At 33.2% G+C, this 22,003-nt stretch overlaps 1 protein-coding gene across 2 annotated transcripts in view; it reads left to right on the top strand.

Moving 5' to 3' along the window:
* LOC150104171 (gamma-aminobutyric acid receptor subunit beta-like) overlaps positions 1 to 22,003 on the top strand; it is a 527,915-nt gene that overhangs the window by 30,058 nt on the left and 475,854 nt on the right. The window contains exon 1 of one of the 2 annotated variants that reach the window (XM_090396795.1): positions 12,446 to 12,496. The exons of the other annotated variant lie outside the window; for it this stretch is intronic. The gene's annotated coding sequence lies outside the window, so the exon portion shown is untranslated. Of the gene's footprint in view, positions 1 to 12,445; positions 12,497 to 22,003 lie in introns of those variants that run through there. 2 annotated transcript variants of the gene reach the window in all.

Below are 22,003 nucleotides of genomic sequence, written 5' to 3'. Positions count from 1 at the left end.
ATAATATATATATATATATATAATAAAAAAAACTAGATAGAATGACTTGCAATTTTACATGGATACTTATGACAGATGTACGAACTTAGAAAAAACATCTTGCAGATAGTGTTGCCATCTATGGTCGAGGCCGAGAACCTTTCATACCACACTCGTATATTCTAGGTATTCCCTGCGAATGCTTATTACTACGCCTTGGAGAAGATGTTTGTAATAATCAACAGTATGGTACAGTTAGAACCCCCAAGGAAACACTATCCTTTGTAAGGAAATTTACATAAGACTTTATGATAGCCACAAACTAATAACCTGACCTTTTTTGTTGAAGTCGGAAGATAACAATAACTTAGTTATACATCGATCGTTGTAAACATTGGAATAAACTAATCAGTAAACTCACCGCTGATTGAATATGAATTCATGGTAGTCTATAGATTATTATGAGAAACTAACATTCAACTATTCCATACCTGTTTTTTGTGTCTTCGTTTGAAATAAACTTCATTTAAGAAATATTTATCAATAATACTAAAATTTTTAATTAAAAATAGGGACAAAATTTAGCAGCGTTTGTCGTAATTTCAGAGGCTACTGTAAATTCCAATATTTAATAGAATTGTGTTTTAAACAATACTGAATGGAAAGAGGTTGGGAAAAATGTTATTCGAGAAATGTGAGTTAGGAATTAATTTATATCCAGTCAGACGGAAAGTTATACCGATAACATTTTCGGCAACGAGGAGAGAGAGAGAGAGAGAGGAGTGAAAATGTATGAAATATTCTGTCATAAAATTATAATTCTTTTAAAGACTGAAGTAAAAAGTTTAGAAAAACATTTCACATTTAAAACAATTCAATAATTCATGAAGAAAACATTCGCTGCGACATAATCATTTTTCATACTTAAGTGTTCTTTTCACATCTCAAGAAATTTAAAAAATCACAAATTCTACATAATCGTCTTGTTCATCCAACTCGATCTTGTCTGTTAGCTGTTTCATAAAATTGCTGCTTATATTTCGTATTTAGAATGTTTTCCTTTTTTTCTAGATGTTGCCTTTATTAACTTGAAGAATTCATATATTTCGCAGTATTATTTTTTCTCTCTTTGGATATCTTGGCGAGGAATGCTTTCGGTGTAGGTAATTTACTCACGCAGTTTTCTGCTCTGTATGCAAAATCAACTTATTGTTGGATACTTTTCAGAGGCTACTGTAAAATAAGTTGGTTACTGTAAAATTCGGTATCAACTGTATCATCAACTATATCGTTGATGACTCGCTGCAGGGGAATGTATTTTCAAACGAGTTCCGTTCACATTAATATTTAAAACGAATTTGCTTTATATTAATATTTCAAATATACATATATTAATATGAATCACATCACAGCAATTTTATGGTAAAATATCAGTAAAATCAATCGGTTTAAAACGGGATCAACTTAGAGATATCTGAAAATAAAATTTAAATTTAAATGAGTTTTTATTTAACGAAATTAATTCAGTTAAAACTTTTATTAAAGTCTAGATTTAATTCTAATATCACAGTCACATTTAAATAGTTCATTTACATGAAATAGTAACTTTATAATACCTATTTATTATTATTATTATTATTATTATTATTATTATTATTATTATTATTATTATTATTATTATTATTAACCTGTACACAAAAAGACTGAAGACCTCTAACACGAAAAGGCTGCGTGTGTATGTTAAGCAAGTGATGAAGAAAGCAATCTGTTAAGGGGGGGGGGGTGCAGTCGGTTACGATATTTTATTGTTCTATCAGGATGAGAGAGAGAGAGAGAGAGAGAGAGAGGTGAGAACATAGTAGGGCAGAAGTTTTGTCCAATAGATTTGGCAGTGAACATGAGGACTCGACTGCTTTTTCAGCAGGAAGCAAGATTAGTGCATTTAATAAGCTTATTGCAATGTGTTTTGTATATGCTCTGTGATCATTAAATAGGTCAAAGTGTTTGTTCATTTCTCGTCGGAAACTTGAAAATGTTTCAAGAAGTTCCAGAGAAGTGAGAAGTCACACTCCCCTATGATTTCTCTAACTAATTATTTATGCTTCGAAACTTGTTGTATAGGAACTGTTGAAATAATTTACCTGACGCATATTGCTGTTTTAAACGAATCATAACAGCTAGAGTCTATTTCAGTTATGGAATAATCAAGATATAGTTCAATTAAAAAAAAAAACTGGCACTTGTCTTCAGGTTAGATTACCTGCAAAAATGCACTGGAGACTATGGAGTCGATTATACAGTGCTGGTATGTGTGTGTGTGGGTGTGTTCACGGTGGTCGGTTTACCTAGTTTGAGGGAAGCAAAACATTTCACTTTAGTATGAGACCAGTTAGGTTTTGATTGAAAAGAAAGGTTCCTCATGCGATAGACAGAAGTAGTATTCGGGCCTTTACAAAGGACTCATCTATACCAACTGAGCTACGGAAGCTCCACGCTGACCATTGCTCTCAGATGTTACCTAATTAAACCTACTGGATATGTTGTATCGTTAATCTGCTTCCATATATTCGTTTAATATATCACTCAGTACAACTTAAATCGATTTCTTCTGTATCACAGATGCAAAAGAAATTGAATTGAGAAAATGTTTTGGTATATTCAGGATTTATACTGCTAACAGTAGTCCCAATTTTATAAAGGTTCTTGAAAGAGCATCGCGAAATAAGTTAAATAAAAGAATTAAGTACCGCACTGCAGAGGAAACTCAAATATCTGAAATTTAGGATAACTCCAGTAACTAGTTATCATTAATCATTGAATCAATGCTGCATGTAGTTGAAATAAATTTCATTTATAACATTTCTCAAAACAGCAGTTTTGCTTGTAAACTTGATGCATATATTGTAATTTTGTCGACCACGTCTTTTTAACTGCTTTATAGAACGCATAGAATTTGTGCAACAAATGTTTATAATGTATCGAGAGAGACATTTGTAGCTGAATATAGCAAAATTCTACTAGCGAGTGCTATTACGATGCTGAAATTCGTTACATTATTCCAATTCACAGAGCAACTGAATTATAAGTTTTTGGTTCAAGCTGATTTACATATCCTATTATGTATATGTATGCACAACAGCAACAGTACTCTCAAGATATATAGAGGCATTAGTCTAGAAATTACAAAAATATTTTTCTAGAAATGACTTGCACGACTATGTAATGTTAACCTTAATTTGCGACTGTCTTGTAATCATATTGTAATCATAAAAATTCCAGTAGGGTCTTATTACTTGAGTTAAATTCTAGAAGACTAGAATTTATCGAACTGTCTGAACTTATCCATGTGAATGAAGTATACCTTTTTTTCTTTACTTAATTACAATACCAATTTACTCCAGTTTCCTCCTCTATAAGAGTAAAAGACAGTAGAAAATGAGAGCAGAATGAAGTAGAAGAGAATGATACATCCATCCTGTATTTCAAATAACGTAATTTTTGATACAAATTAAAAATAAATAAACAAACATTTCCAGGAGATTTAAAATTATCCACAATTTGAATTTTTCTGATCGTGTTGAATGTAATAAGAAGCAAAACAAGAAAGCAAACATATCAATTGCTTTTCGAGAGACAAATATCAACTTTGAAAATCGTCTTGAAATGAAGTTAAACACTCACCTTCCTTTTCCAAAGGTATTCTTCAGGCGGAAGAGTAGCTACTTTCTTTAGGAAAAGAATTTACGCTTCGCTGGATGCATAAGTCGCCGCAGATGTGAAGACGAATCTAAAAGAGAATAAAAAAAGTGTGTTGTAATTTATTTCAGCGGAGTGAGGAAAATAGTAATAAGCTTTGTATTGTGCTCAAAGTTTATGTTACCGCCATATTCTAACGTAAACGTGGAAAATTAGTCTCCCTTTGCTTTCTGCTTTGTTCATAAATAAAAAAAAAAATCTAAATGAGATGTTGTATTTAGTGTTTTTGTCTGAATTTCTCGAAGCATTATTTTGCAATTGTGTCCATGTTATTCGTTAAAAAGAAATCAAACAAATGCAGAACACGAGTTAAAAAGTGGCAGTGTTTTCTTTATAATCTTTATAAGACACGGTGATATGATATTACCAGAAAAGGTTTAACTATAATGAGCATAACATAATTTATGTACTTATGTAAAACATAACTTTCACATTAATTATTTATAAACTTTTGACAGCATACAACAAATCGCAGAACACAAATATTCTTGCAATCTTATCTGTCTTTCTTAGTATTCTCAATATTTTACGCATGGAACAATGGATCTATAACTTCAATGTTTCGGTTTGTAGAAATTTTTCTATTTTCCTCATGTTGTCTCTTACTAATATTATTATATGTAAATTATACATGTTTTTGGTCATAAAATGCTACAAAATATAAACTTATTGTTAAACTGACCATAGATTTTTAATTCGTACGTATGTATGTTCGTACAATATTGCCTACCGGATTCGCTAGTAACTGACTAGCTTTCTCAAGGCTTGCACAGTACAAAAAAACGGTAAATGCAAAAAAGGTTTAAGAATACAAAAAAAAAAAAAAAAACGTAAGTACCTGTTAGGTAGCTAAGGTAACACGTTCGCGTGACATTTCTGCTCAGTATCATGAATACGCGTTACATGCAAACGTTACATGCGTAATATGATTATTCACGTATTCTAGTTCTGTTGGACTGAGGGAATTAATTAGATTTTTCCAAGTATCGTTCAGTATGGCCCCTTGATTTCTGTTTAGGTTGCTGCCTGTACGTAGCACTACTGCTGCTTCTTTAAATAATCGAAGTCTGTAATCTTCGTCTACGTAGGGCATAGAGCTGTTATTCCAGACTATAGCGTGGTTCGAAGTTGAAAAGTGATGTGCTAACTCGGAGGTGGTCGTTCTGTTGTGATTTACATCGACATCATGTTCTTTCTGTCTTATTTCCAGGCTTATCGAAGTTTGTCCAATGTAGGAAAGACCACACGTGCATGGAATATTATACACACCTGGATATTTATAAAATGGAACACTGCCTTTAGGAGATCTTAGAACCTGTCTGATGCTAGTAGTTGGTTTAAATACAACCCTAATGTTATGGGCCGTTAACAATCTCGCAATTTTGGTGGAAATTGAACCCATAAACGGAATGACTGCTGTTGAAATTTGCTGGGAGACTGTTCTTTCTTGTTGGTTATCTTTGTATAGAAATTTGTTGATAGTGTTTCGAGAATAACCATTTTGTGATAGTGTTATAGCGATTTGAGACAGTTCTGTTTGAACGTCTTCATCGTCAGAGATAAAGTTTCTAGCTCGATTTCTCAACATGTGGATGATGCTCTGTTTATGTGACCTATGATGGTTTGAAGAGTAATGTAGTTATCGTCCAGTGTCCGTAGGTGTTTTGTAAATCGACAGTTTGATATTGTTACCTTGTCTTTAACTAGTATATCCAAGAAGTGTAGCTGTTCGTTGTTTTCTACTTCTAGAGTAAATTTGATTTTATTGTGGAGTGCATTGATTCTATTGACAAACATATGTAGGTTTCCCATGTTGTCTTGCCATATGATGAAGATATCGTCTACATATCTCCACCATATTGAAGGTTTAGGAGTAATGCTGGTGAAGATTTCATTTTCAAATTTCTCCATGAAAAGGTCTGCACATGGTGGTGACAGATATCGTCTATATCTGTCACCATGGCTAGCCCATGGTGACAGATACAGATGATATCTGCCCATAGCTAGGCCTTCTAATTGTTTGTATACCTTGTTGTTCACTTTGAAGAAATATGATTGTAGGAATTTTATGTGTGGAATTGAAAAAAGTCTCTAACCACTACCACAAGTTGTAGCCAACGATATTAGATTCCAAAGCACGATCATCCTAGCAACAACAAAACAACCAAAACTGAATACCACTCCATATGATAGGAAAGCTATTCGAAACTTGAGGAAGAACAAAGAAATAATAATAACGAAAGCAGACAAGGAGAATGCCACCGTCATCTTAAACTCAAAAGTCTATTTCAAGAAGATAAACGACTTACTATCTGACAGTTCCATGTACAAAATCCTCAACAGAGATCCTACCATGAAGAACCATAATGAGACAAACTTCCTGATCCGTAACATGAATACATGGCCTGAAGAATTAAAACGAAAACTTAAATCCTCACATCCCATTACTCCTAGACTGTATGGGGTGCCTAAAGTGCATAAGGAAGAAGTGCCACTTCGTCCGATTGTGGATGGCAGGTCCTCCCCCACTTACCTATTGGCTAAGCACCTAGCGAACTTACTTAAGGGAAAAATTAGACAAACAGAATCCTACATAAAAAATTCTCAACACTTTGTTGACAAACTCAAAAACGTGAAGATAACACAAGCAGACATAATGACCAGTCTAGACGTAGTATCCTTGTTCACGAATGTACCAGTATAAGAAGTCATGACATTATCAAAGATCTCTTTCCTGCTGATATTACAAAGATGTTCAAGCATTGCCTACAATCAAATTTCTTTAACAACAAGGTATACAAACAATTAGAAGGCCTACCCATGGGCAGCCCTCTGTCACCACCATTTGCAGACTTTTCATGGAGAAATTTGAAAATGAAATCTTCACCAGCATTACTCCTAAACCTTCAATATGGTGGAGATATGTAGACGATATCTTCATCATATGGCAAGACAACATGGGAAACCTACATATGTTTGTCAATAGAATTAATGCACTCCACGATAAAATCAAATTTATTCTAGAAGTAGAAAATAACGAACAGCTACACTTCTTGGATATACTAGTTAAAGACAAGGTAACAATATCAAACTCTCAATTTACAAAACACCTACGGACACCGGACGATATCTACATTATTCTTCAAACCATCATAGGTCACATAAACAAAGCATCATCCACATGTTGAGAAATCGAGCTAGAAACTTTATCTCTGACGATGAAGACGTTCAAACAGAACTGACTCAAATTGCTATAACACTATCACAAAATGGTAATCCTCGAAACACTATCAACAAATTTCTATACAAAGATAACCAACAAGAAAGAACAGTCTCCCAGCAAATTTCAACAGCAGTCATCCCGTTTATGGGTTCAATTTCCACCAAAATTGCGAGATTGTTAACGGCCCATAACACTAGGGTTGTATTTACCAACTACAAGCATTAGACAGGTTCTAAGATCTCCTAAAGACAGTGTTCCATTTTATAAATATCCAGGCGTGTATAATCTTCCATGCACGTGTGGTCTTTCCTACATTGGAAAAACTTCGAGAAGCCTGGAAATAAGACAGAAAGAACATGTTGGCGATGTAAATCACAACGGAACGACCACCTCCGGGTTAGCACATCACTTTTCAACTTCGAACCACGCTATAGACTGGAATAACAGCTCTATGCCCTACGTAGACGAAGATTACAGACTTCGATTATTTAAAGAAGCAGCAGTAGTGCTACGTACAGACAGCAACTTAAACAGAAATCAAGGGACCATACTGAACGATACTTGGAAAAATCTAATTAATTCCCTCAGTTCAACAGAACTACAGTAAGCGAATAATCATATTAGGCGTGTGCATGTAACGCGTGTTCATGATACTGAGTAAAAATTTCACGCGAACGTGTTACCTTAGCTACCTAACAGGTACTAACGTTTTTTTTTTTTTTGTATTCTTAAACCTTTTTTGCATTTACCGTTTTTTTTTTTTTTTTTGTGCTCTGCAAGCCTTGAGAAAGCTAGTCAGTTCTTAGCGAAACCGGTAGGCAATATTGTACGAACATACGTACGAATTAAAAATCTATGGTCAGTTTAACAATAAGTCTTATATTATTATATGTAGATTGCGACTTTGGTTAAGTGTACATATGTTACGTTTTTTATGCAGTTGTTCACACACAGCTTCGCAATTTTTGTTTATCCATGTTTGTTCTCAAGTATTCTAGGTGAATTGTATAACTGAATACATTCATGTTTATTTTATTCTTTTTATTGGATGGATTGCAAGATATTGGTGAGGCTAGAGACTTGAGGTAATAGTGAACAAAGAGTTGAATTACTTGGATATTGAAAAACACTAACAAGTAAAGTTAAGGAAGTTAGTATCCCTCTTTATAAATATAAATATGCTATATCTTGACTACTGGGCACAGATTTGGTCACCTAGGTTTCTTAGGGACCACTAGGTGGTCGAGAGAATTCAGAGACAAGTGACCAAGATGCTGACAGGTCTGTGGAATACTTCCTACGAGGATAAGTTGAAGGTTTGTGAGTTACAACATTTGGTTGATAGGCGAAGGAGAGGGGATATGATAGAAGCTTTTAATATGTTAAAGGAGTTTTATAAGAATTGATAGAAGTGAAAATTTTCAATATATCAGAAATAGTCAGAGAACTAGGGGGCCATCCGTGAAAATTGTGTAAGAGCAGTAGGTATATAGCGGTGTGCGGACCAGATTTTTTGCGTGGAGCGTGGTGAGTGAGTGGAATGCCAGAACTGGTTGTGTGAGTTCCCTCAGGTTGAACGGATTCAAGAAGAGGTAGGATTTGTGTACTGTTGGTTGATTTGGGTCTCCCTTGATGAGTCACTGGACTCCATGGAGATGCCGTTAAACAATAATAATAATAATAATAATAATAATAATAATAATAATTGTATTTTTTTCTTCCCTATAAGTTACTAAGGGATGACGAAGTAATCCACGTACGATTTTCATGTTAATTCATCAGAAATGTATCGCTTTATGTAAAAACGAAACATTAGTCATCCGAGTCAGTACTTTCAGAATAACAGCTTTTCGTAATTTACTGAGGTTGTTGGAGTAATCTATAGATTTGACTCGCCTAACATTGACATATGTAGGCTAAATTCAAGGATTATGGCTTTATTCTTCCTCAGTGTTGACGATAAGAAGCTGTTCAGATTCAGACACGGATCTATTGTAATTATGTAAATGATGTCATTCCTAATATTAAGAAACTTCAAATAATGAGGATGACAACGCAAAAACAAGGAAATGTATATATATATATATATATATATATATATATATATATATATATATATATATATATATATATATATATATATATATATATATATATTAATAATTTAATTCCTAAAATAAAACTAAATATTTCTTTATTGCTCTTTCTGACCTGAATGTACCATTCTCTCATTTTTGTATCTTTTTTTTTTCTCTGAAAATGATTCATAATTATATGATTGCAGAACTTATGTAGCGCATTCAATTTAGACACATCCCTTTGGAAGGAAAGACCTAGCTTCGAGTCTGTTGTTTATAGAACGATATTTTGTCTGTTGTTTATAGAACGATATTTTGTCTGTTGTTTATAGAACGATATAACGTGAATTATTATTTCATACAGAGGTGAGAGGCTTTTTCCCCCTTCATAAACTGGTTTATCATCCTTCCCAGCTAGGCCTACCCGCCAGGGCAGCATATGTAATTTACATTAGGCTATACATCTGTTCCTAAAATTATGGTTATGAAAGTCAATCTAAGCAAACCGTGGGATTTAAGGATCTCATACATGCAGTGGGTCATTATTATTATTAATTTGAATGTCCTAAGCATTAATATAGGGACACAATAATCGTTCGTCCATATTCTAATACATTTAATGATTCAGCCATCTTTGGTCCTTCTCTGCACTTTGGTTATGCTTCAATTTTCTTTTCTTACCCTTGGCCTTATAACTGTTCATTGGTCTGTATTTGCTTTTAACATTTTTTAAAATGAAATACATGATTTTTGTATTAATTGACAAAATATTCTATGTTACACGCATAATTATTGTCTTCACCCGACTTTTAATCAATCTATAGAATTTTCTATATTGTAAAGAATCATTTTAGCAACTGGGGGATTCAAGTCGTTGCTATCAGTATGTTACAATATAACGGCGTCCTGTTCTTTTTCCAGTTAGTACCAGGTAGAATGAAGCATAGTTCTTTCCAGTTTCCTATCCAGCCATATCGCCTCTTCCTACCCAAGCATTCCAAATCAATCCTGTTCTGATGACAGACTTTTCATTGCATAGTTCCATTCACTTCTCAATCGAGTCACGGTTGTTGCACTTCGTTTCTAATGTCCACGTACATCTTGGTATTCAATATTCGATTTCCTTTACTCTTACTGTGATGACCAAAACTCTTTCATCTTTAGCATCTTTTCTGCACCAAACTTCCAGTTTTGTTTGCCTAATTACATCCTCATTATCAGATAGTCCTTTTTAATTTTTATCTAGCATTGCCCTTTGAAATTTCATTTCTCTTCTAGAATGGAATACAGAATCTCCATTATACATATAACGAACACGATCAAGAAGAATTTATGGACTTACAGAACTCTTTATAGAGACTTTTAGCTTAATAATGACAAATATCTTCACCTCTAATGTCAGTATTATGAATAACTTCAAAATGCATGCAGCAGAACGGAGGATTATTTAAAATATAGGATTTTCAGAGCTCTTCATAATATCGGTGACCTTGAATCCCCCAGTGCGGTAAGAGTTTAGAGTCGAGGAGTTGATCATTAGTTGAAGAATATAATGAGGTAGTCGGCTGATATTCATTTTCAAGGATTTGTAACTGAAACTTTGAAGGCAAGAATAAATTTACTGTCCGAAATAAATTTTGAAAATGTTCCGATTGCTGAATAAAGGATCGCAACAAAAATAAAGTACGTTAGTCATCATGTGAAACAATTGTTGTTTGAAAAAAAAGATTGCAAGTCAAGTAAAAAGACACACTTAAAAACTATAATTATATCGATTTATATTCATAGTTAATTCTTGAAAGAAAGTCCTTTCAATACAGAAAAAAAAACCTGAATATTAATCTATATAATTAGCTGATTTAATTTGTATATTACACTGTAAATTCAAAAGTTACCAACCACTAGGTTACCTGGTATTAACTGCGATGTACACCAAATCTGCCAAGATGGAGTTTATAAGGAAGAATACGGGAACAAGATTATAACATTTATTGTATTGGATAGTTGTCTTTTATAATACCAAGAATTATTGATCATAGTTATCTTTATTCTTCCGTTTGCTCAAATACCTATAAACTGGTTTAATATACACTAAATTAATCGCAAGAAGAGAAACTAAAGGTGAATCAACAACCCTTTTATAAACAATGCAGATAAAAAAACGGATAAAAAGTAAACTCTTGTATGATAGCTTTACATTAGAAAAATAAATCCTATTTGGTCTCTGTAAACATAAAATAATACAGTTTACGAGTGATTGTTTTTTTTTTCAGTGTTCATTTTCATAAAAATAAACCAATCTATAATCAATGTATAAAGAAAGAAAACTAAATACTAAAAAAACAAATTTGTTTATATTAAAGAGAAAATATTTGAACGCATCATTCCCCCTATGTTTATAAAACCAATATAATGTATGCCGTACCTTGTGTTATTGATATAATTATGTCTTTATATAATATTTACTTTTCTTTAAAATGTGCTTTATTTTCTAGAATGCAAACTTTATAGAATTAAATTAATATTGTCTTTAAAAAATTACAAATCCTGTCATGAAAGACATTTCTTTTCAATTTACTTTCGTTCTACTCATGATCTTCAAATGGAAAGTAGCACCATTACAAGATGAAGGAAAAATAACTTAAAATTTAGAAAATGCGATCACCATACAACACCGTCATGCCACTTATTTTAAGCTTTACATATATTCTCGTTGCAACTCACTGCGGTCTCTTGAATGATATCTAATATAGATAATATTATTAATTTCGTTTAGGAAACTCTCTGTTTGAAATGGCACAGTATAGAAGTTCCAACATCCAAATGATTTTTTTTTTTCAAAGTTTGATATCTTTCATTATTATTTATTCCGTTTAATTATACGGAATTAGATCTACGTCCTTGGTAAGTTCCTTATAGTTGTTTACGTGTTATCCAGGTCTTGTCAGGCAACAAACAGCATTGAAAGAAAAGATATCCATTTCGATTTTTCTTCATGTTTTGTGTAGCAGCTTTTCTATGAAGTCCCACGAAAACAGTCTGTTGACGTTAGTATGCAGTGATAAATTAAACTCTTCGCATATGTTGTTTTTCCTTGACGGTTCGCTTTATTCTCTCTCTCTCTCTCTCTCTCTTCTCTCTCTGTGAGCATTATTTTTCTCTTTCTACCAGATCGATCGACTGCATGCGTTAGCCTTTAGTGTTTCTTTTCAACATTACCTTTGCTTACAAGTCTTTACGTCGTTTTCGGGATGGACAGCAAAGATGATATTGTTCTGACAGCAGTTCCCACTACGTACGAACCTATTATCATTTCACATCAGGGCTATCGCAACGGCACAAGTATTTCATGCTACCGTTTGGAATGACTTGAGGAGGTTGAACGTTCCATATATTTGCTATTTTCGAAAAGATTCACAGTAGGGTATAAACAGCTGGTTTGGGATGCGAAAAACAAAAGGTAAGTTATATTGCAACACTTCTGCTGCGTACCTAAAAAACTCTGGCTCCTATAATACTTTACCTTATAATGATAGGAAAATACTTCGTGTATATTGCTTTCAACATTGTTTTATAACCATGTTGTCTCGTGAGGTTTAGTAATATAAATAACGTTTCATTGACCACCTTATGATATAGCAAACACACAAAAGATGCTCCATGTACTTTAAAAATAAAAACGATACGCTCAGAACTAAAATAAAAAATATAAATCTTAAGCATGAAACAGTCGCTCAGCATATGAACAGATTTTTATTCAATATAAAACGATAACGTGCATTTAAGTCCTCAGAGTGGAAGGATTTTTCCCATTATTCTTCTTCGAAAAGATTTTTGATTAACGGTCGGGAATGATGTTCATTGGCAAAATGTAATTACAGCTGTTCCTTCATATTTGATCATCTTCTTTCTTTCTTCTCTGCATATATATTTTATATATTATAATTATTGTTGTTAATGTAAGAAATGTCACGTAACTACAGAATTCGCCTTTGTTCTTTAGAGGTGGGAATAGTTGCCTGAGAGCTGGCTTTAAAATGTCCAATAAATGTTCTCTAGAATTTAAGTCCCGATTGGGAGGGCTATGGCAGACAGGACAGCTCACCGTGAATGGGAGCATTATCCTGATGAAACGTAGCCAGCTGAGTAGAAGAAACGTGTTTTATCATGGGATGAAGATGATCATTTATAATTAAAATATAACGTGAAGCATCCACGTTGCCTTACAATACAACAAGTAGATCCAAACTATGCAAAGAGAATGTGTCCCAGAACATTATAGAACTACCGAAACCTTTCACAGTTGAAAACAACCCTCTGGCTCATAAGCTTCTTTTGGCTGACGCCAGACACTTATTCGTCCGTTTTCAGCAAAAAATGTGGACGTGGATTCATCGGACCATATTACATCTCTTCACTGTTGTGTAGTCCACTGCATGTGATCTTTGCACCACTGGAGCGACGACGTGCATTGACGGGAGTAATCAAAGGCTCGTGTAAGGCAACCCGACCGTTATATCCAACTCTGTGTAGTTCCTGGCTCAGAGTTTTGTTAAAATGGGTTTCTCACGACTACTGTTGAATTTTTCACACAACTGCTCAGCAGTAGTCCACCTATTTTTCGTAGTACAACGCACTAATGCTTGATCGTCCCTCTCTTACAGTAAGCACTGTTGTCCACTATTGCATTTCGCTGATGATGATGTTTGTCCTGTCGATTGTTATTTGACATAAACTTAGCTAAAATGTGCAATTTCAGCAGTTCTGTCATACATGCAACTGCAAGGCTGGCTCCAACAATCACACTCCTTAAAAGTCATTGAGGTCCTCTCCAGATTCCATTCTAACAATAAAATCATCAGGCAGGCAGGCCTCCGTTTTCTTTAATACACACGTCCATAGGAATGTTGGGAGTATATCTGTGTTTAGTACATCGTAGATGCTGCATCGCAACTACCGATAACGCGAACTGATAGCTCAGTGTTTTCATTTTTTTTGTCCATTACCTGTATGTCGACACAGTTTGATTTTTGAGAGATAATAGTTTTTTTTTCCCCATTGTAGACTTATGATAATTAAACATACACTAATCCGTTGATTTCGTACATACAAAGTGAAATTACCGAATGTTTCAGTGAGGGGAAATGTAGTCAAATGCTGTGTGGATGAGCTTTAGGATTTCCTGTCAAAGTCATTGCTTCTGTAGAAATATTTCTTAAAATAATTTTGAAGTATTAACAAAGAGAAAGTCCTGTTCAGTTTCAGTAAACGAATTAATGCTGTGTATCATTTTCAAGCATAACGTGAAGGAGAAAAACAACTAACAAGCTACACTAACACATTGAAATCACAGCGATAGCATGAATAATGCAACTCTCCCCATCCATATATTGGTTGATGGCACACTAATCTTTTATGTGAATAGTAATCCTATACTCAGGAAGGTGAATTAAGGAATTTTGCAATAAACAAATTCGAAATTAAACGAATAAATACATTTTTTGCACATAGTGCTAACATTGTTTATACCAGTGATTCATAACTTCAAAGAAAGGTATATGTGTGCGTCATTTCAATTTATTCTTGAAATATTTTCACTTCTCCAGTTAAGATGAATTTTCACACCCACAGGAAAGGCAAAACATAACATAGAAAACTAGTATCATCGCAATTTTCTACATAAAACTAAACATCAGGAGAAATGCTGTCGCGAAAAATATATTTCTGCTGATATACCTGCATGTATCATTTTTTCAATCAAATGCGTTATCTTCTCTCCTTTCACAAACGACATATGAGAAATCTATGGTCCCTGGGTGGAAATAAAATATTCTATGAACGTTCAACTTTAACCCTTATGAGCAAATCCGGAGATCGTCAAAAACAGCAGAAGTCTTACAACTAATATTACAAGAGAGATCTAGATTATTAGACAATATATTTATCCACTTTGTCTTTGAATTAAAAATTCTAATACCTCAAAATGTGAACCTCTCTACAAATCAAAATAAGAATACCTCAAAAGATAAGATTTTTTTCAGATAATACACACACACACGCACACATACGTTTTTTCATCAAACGATTAAGCATTTTACAACACTCAGTTTGTAAAACAAAGAGAAAGTGTAAGAGATAACGTAGTCTTTCATAAAAGGTCATTCTTAATAAAAAAAAAAAAAAGTGATTCTATATTTAGTAATTAAGCATACTCTTAAACATTATCTTACAAAACTATTTTCAGTTAAAACAACATAACTCCTTGTATCCTATGTAGTCATTTTCTCATGCATTAACACTTTCACGGAATCAAATAATAACCTGCTTATCACTTTCTCTTTAGTGGTTTTTTTGAGGTTCTTATTGGGTTCTTTAGCTGTGAACTTCACAACCGCAACCGTCTTGAAGATCAGGTGGCTGGATCTATGCCTCACAGTATATTCTATGTCACGGGGCCGGTTTGCTTGGGGGAAGAAAAACCCGAGTTTCCGGGTGTAAAAAAATCCTAACACCGTATGAGATCGGCTAACTCACCTTTAGTCGAAAGAGATCAGATAAAGATTCCTCATGTCTTGGATGTGAATCGATCACCAGTCTTTCCGATCAAAGGGCTTCGTCTGTACTGACTAAGATACGTTGGCTCAATAATTTACGAGTAAACGTCCTATTACATTACCCATTACAGTATACTATTGTTCTAATAGTATTGTGTAAATTCCTCAAAATGCTCTCCCAATATCTGAAATTCAGGCTATTGAATAAATACTGTATTAGAAAAATGAATAAAATGTTAATGGGTACGCCAGAGGTCTTTGAGCAAATAAGCTGAGTCATCGTATTTCAGACAACTGTTTTGTGCCAAAAATCAGGATAAAATTTTTTATGTACTAAACGTATAAAACGTTTAGCTGAAAAATGCACTATGTTTTCTTAGAAAATGCTTTCAGAAAAGTATTAAAAAATTCTTCAACATGAGTTCTCTCGACCATTAAGCTTTGCTGTAATTAGAGGCGAACTCATGTTCGTTGTGAAGTTGTTCGAATATAAAGATTTTGGAAATGTTTTCTAAGACCATTTTTGTTTTCTATTTACCTCAGGTCACCCATTTATATCACCAATAATAATGCTGTTAAATATTTCTGTTTGTAACTACTAATCAATAAGAGTTCTTAACAATGTACGATATATTTCAGCTGTGTCCAACAAACCTTTCTGCTGGTCCCTTGCAAATTCATTTTCATTATCTTCTAGACAATGTTTAATTAACCACAGCTCCACGTGTGCTTTTATAGATCTCCGAAGATCATGAATATCAATTATCTCACGAGTGGAAAGTTTTCCAGATAGGATATTGGGTTCGCATTAAAGCGCTTATGGTGAACATATTTAACTCTATTACTATGATAATTTTAAAGGGCGATTTATAGACGTATATTATAACACTGCTGACATTACGCCTGATATGACTTTACTAAATTAAACTTCAAGTTAAATTAATTTTCAAACTTGGCAACTATAAGAATAGAATGAAGTATGTGTATTGCTATGAACAGAATAAAGTATTTCTCTTTATCTATCATTGTCATGAATGAAATTATGACAAGGCAATTCATAACTCAAAAATACTGCTTTTTATCTCAAAATTAATTTATATATAACACAGCAATTGTCAAAAAAAAGCCTAATTTAGGAACAAATCATTTACTACTTTCATGTGAAGTTATGATCTTTAAGTAAACTAGCATAACTCGACATGAGTAAACTAATTGATTTTATTAAAAGTAAAAAAAAAAAAATCTGCTTTTCTGCTGACAGTGGAATTTCAAATGACGATGCATTAAGGTTATTGTATTCTGATATAATTGTATGATTTCGCCTTTATGAAAGGATTTATACAACTGCAGGTAATTTAGAGCTTTGAATCATACTACAGCAATACATAAACTTAGTATTAGGAACTCATAATGAGTATCGGAGAGAGGTGTTTTCGTGTTTTCACCTCTCGAAAGCATACACATTTTCTGTTCTCCTCAGTCGTAATTTATCTGAGTTGCGAAACTAAATATCGTTTTGTAATAAGATTTTCACATCTTAATTTTAAAATTAATTTACTGTCATTTCTCTCTTATGAAATTAACTGGCTTTATTTATTTAGCCACGAACATTTCTTGTTAACATGATCCTGTCAAAAGGAAATGTCTGAGGATATACATTGTTGAGATTAATCTTGAAATTATCCTGATACCATTAACATATTGCATTATTAGAAATAGACTTAAAACTTTCGAAGAATTACCCATTTTTTATGAAATCTGAATTGGTAGCTTATATGGCAGCCATTCCTTACTTTATACGGGTTTCGTTTTACGAAGCTTGAACGTTGTTAAAAGCAATTATTGCTTACGAAGCTTAATATAGCTTGACATTAGAAAGCATTTAAAAAAATGAAGGAAAATGTAAATATTTTACTTTTAATTTTGATTCATCATCATCAGCCATTTTCTATTCACTTCTGGACGAAGCTTCTCAAAATGTCCTCCATTCAGTCCTACCTTGTGCCTTTCTATGCCACTAAGTTCCTGCCATCTCTTTAATCTCATCATTCCACCATCTCTTTGTTCTTCGTGTAGCTCTCTTTCCAACAGTGGGATACCATTCGGATATCAGCTTTCTCCACTTTCGAGTTTTAATTTCAACTTCAGGCTTTCATTAATACTAATGAACAATTTTCTGAAAGTTTTTAAGAATATAGAAGCCCGATAACCCTGTCAAAAGAATTTAGAATTTTTATATTTGTATTAATTACAAATAACTCGTAACTAACATTACACATTTTCCTTCCTCCATCTATACTGATGGATATAATGATGCTTTTTTATAATATTAGACAAATATGGACCTGCTACGACTTGTGATAAATTTAAAGGGGAAGTAATTGTGAAGAATTTTTTCTTCAGTTGATTTCGTAGTTAAACGATCTTTCGTAAATGCCTAAAGGGAGGGGGGTCGTAGAAGCTTGTCTTTTTATACCCGAATCTCAGAAAACGGACCAAATTACACAAATAAGGGAGTGTAAATAAATGCTATCTACGATAATAAGTATCATCTTCTATTTAGCACGATTGCATTAATGAGGACCAGTTGCCTACTGATTTCCAGAATGTTGAAACCAAACGAGTGCCTCTTTGTGAAATGAAAAGCGAGATTTTTTTGCCTGTATTTAAATAGAGATTTATTAATTGTCGTTTATATGGGATAATTTATTACATAAACATGAATTCTCATTACATATAAATTATAAAAAAAAGTGTGTTGAAAATAACGGTACCCGACTACATTCTAATACAATCTACAATGATTATGCATAGCAAACATGGAGTCGATGATGACAGCTTAAAGTTCAATATATAATTAGAAAGTGTTCATTTCGTTTTTTTTTTTAATTTTGGTGATTTATGTTTTGATATTTTGACAACAGTTAAAGGGAAAAAATAGTACAGGTGTGCAATTAAATAGTTTAAATAGTTTGTCCCGTAATAAGCAATTTAAATATTCATTCCACTGTTCTATAGTGATAAAGAAGTACAACTTCCAGAAGTAAAATTTTGACATAAATTCATATCAAAGAAAATTCAAAAGATGAGTTTGTTCAAAAGGAAATAATTTTGAAGTCAACTTCAAGTACGGATTTTTTAAAACTCTTATCTGAAAAAAAAATCAACTTTTATCAGGAAGTATGTTTAAACTTCTTTGTTCTTCTTTCTTTGAACAGAAAGTATATAAGAGAATCAACTTTCTTGAACAATTCTCTAGTATATCTACCCAATTTACGACTCTCTAAACTCATTGGTGTCACATGCTCTCCAGGGACATCTACGCTACGACTTTTGAGAAATACTTCAAGTATTCTACTCCTGATGAACATGATGAATTCATGAAATTTATCATAGTTCAAATGTTCCAAAATGTTCCAATATGGATATTCAGCGACTAATGCGGAGATTAAATCAAATAAAATCATGAGTGTGTTTCTGTAACCATTTTAGAAAACAAGTGCAAACCAGTGACAACACGTTATCCTGTAGAAAGTGTTCGCTCTACTACTCAGCCTTAAATATTCTGGTATATTAAAAGTACCTAAAAAGTGAAAATGTCCTCCAGACCATTATTCCACTAGTGGTGAATGCATTGTTATTACCAAGCATGGTAGATCCACGAATATACAATTTTTATAACAGTTGTTATCTACAGTTATATATGCAGATCAGTTATTTGAAGTTGCAATATGGCTATTAACCATACGATACCGTTGATTATGACATTCTCACAATACTCGAGATACTATTGCACTCGGGCAAATCTAATAAATCAACGGTTTTTTTCAGTATAGATGCTATTACCATCAAACATTCTGACACATTTCAGATTGTCATCTTTTTCCATTTTGACACTTCAAACTAAACATGATACTCTGTCCTGAAGTACACTATCACATATTTATAGACAGTGCTTCTTATCATTACTATTGGATGCCATTCAGCATGATAATCTGTAATAATCTAATCAGCGAACGTAAAAAAGAATCATTTAATTCTATGAAACTCGCCGATAAACCGACATTTTTTCTCAACGCTTATTTTACAGCAAAGGTTAAAGTAAACGATTATTAAATAGTATATGTAAATAAGATAAAGTTGCATTTCACTGCTACGCGTCAAGGAAATTCATATTTATTTCATGCAAAACAAAAACAGTCCGCGCGGTTAGCCTAGTGGTTATGCGCTTCGCAACCATATGCCTGGGGAAGGAGTGTCCTAGGTTCGATTTCCCCTCGGTGACGTGAGGAGCTGAAGGATCGTCCTCAGCCATAGCCAGTCTTGGGCGTGGACAGCAGGGTTTTTTCTTCAGTTTATTCTGGGGTTTTTCATCCCGCAAAGCAGGCAAACTGGCCTTGAGAACTTAACACTAAAGGCCATAGGATATACCGCGGCATAGGGCTGACCACCTTATCCTGTAAACGGATTGAGGTCAGATGATCAATGGACCCTCGACACCGCAAGGTAAAAGAGGGTATAAAGAAGATGAGATGAGACAAAACAAAAATAAAACCGACCTCACAGCTTTAGCTCCTATGGTTGTAATTGAAAACAACAAGCAAACCAGTCGTATAATTCCCAGTGTAAGAATCCAAGTTGATCATAGTAGATTTTATGCTGAATCTATAAAAGCTATTCAGGAAGAAGAACAACAATGTAAAATTATTAATATTAATATTTCAGACATTGTAGAGACAGCATACGCATGCGCATTAAATGTAATATCCTTTGAAGATGATTTCACACTTGCCATTGTTCAGTTTTAGAAATTGTGCATTTATTCTGGTTATTCTAAGTATCTTCACATCGAGTGGGAGACCACAGATAATAGATATCTCTCGTGTTACTTAGAGTATCAAAATATCTGAAATGATATCTGAATTAATGCTTCCTTTTATGGAAATCTTGTAACTGTTTCCTTACTAAGTCCATACGAATACTGATATCGTAAGTATTTTGTAATTTTGCTTACTGTATCCGGTGTATATATTACTCTTCCTATCAACTACCAATTCGAATACAGGTTAATTAAGTTCGTTGGGAAAGAGATATATTTCAGAATACATTTAACACAAATCTAGAAAAGTTTGAGATCTGTTAAAGTAGATTCGTTTCGCGCATACCGTGACACAAATTAAAAAGAAAACTTAAACGAAGTTTTCGAATTCTGTCATCAATCTTCTGAGGTTTTACAAAAGAGCAACTTTCGCTCTGAGGTTGCACGGAATTTACCGAAAGGGCAACGATAGATGCATCTTACATTTGCGAATGTATGTCGAAAATCACAAATTTTCAGGGGTGAATTTAAAGTCTAATAACCAATAAATCACTGTTAAAGGAAATATGTTTCACGTTTAGTAAATTTTACAGCAACTGAGAATATGTAGTTCCTTGAGTATTTGACAACTATGCCATTATTTCTGCACTGGCTTTTGAAAATTCTTTGGTATGAAGAAAGCTTCATAACAAAAGAAGGCTTGACGAGACTAAAAGAGGATAAAACTTGAATATGGTTTATGATTATATTTAAATCTATAAAGAGGAGGTATAATATTATTATTCATATGTATGTGAACCATTTCAAAATATAGAGGAATCTGCTGATGTATCTTGTTATAATATGAAGCTAAAATATACGATTAATTAATCGCTAATGACATTTGTTAAGACAAAAATTTATCTATACATGAAAAAACGAAAATCTCATCCTAATCTATACTAATGCTTCGGAAGTGAACGAAGTGAAGCTTTTCACTTTGAGGAGTCGCGTTATGTCTCAAGTGAGTGTTAAATTGGCCATTTAAGCTTGAGGAATCTTCTCAATGGCTAGCTTGAATTAATTGGAGTCTGCAGAATCTCTTGATCATTGTTCTTGCTAAGATGTTGTTTACCGATCAAAATGAAAAACAAATAGGAGAAACAAATTTTGGCTATGATTACATAAAGAAGTAATACAATAATATAATGAAATATAATGGTATGGTCAAAAGTGAAATAAAGTTAAATATCATTTATAATAGATTATTAGAATCCTTTTTTACACAAGCGAGGATGAAGAAACAGACGCCGTAAGTGCAACAGAAGGTGGATCCATGTATTGCTATAACGAACTATGGCAAATTTCTTTTCTACAAAGTAAATGGAACATCGATTCCACCTCATGTGTATTTTAATAATTAGAATGCATTTTCTTGAACTAAAAACTGAAAAAATACCAGAATTAAAAAGGAATAATCGCAAATTGAGAAATGTATACTCCATATGCACACTATTATTAGTGTTTATTAGGGTAAAAAGAAACCGCAGTGCGAAATAATTGTTCTTTATGCTTACTATATACTGTACAGTTGGAATCATTTTATAAACGGATC

The sequence above is a fragment of the Typopeltis vanoorti genome, chromosome 8 (genome assembly GCF_054136105.1).
Source record: "Typopeltis vanoorti isolate ZY-2024b chromosome 8, IOZ_Tvanoo_1.0, whole genome shotgun sequence".
Lineage (NCBI taxonomy): Eukaryota > Metazoa > Arthropoda > Arachnida > Uropygi > Thelyphonidae > Typopeltis > Typopeltis vanoorti.
This window is presented reverse-complemented; position numbering and strand designations above follow the sequence as displayed.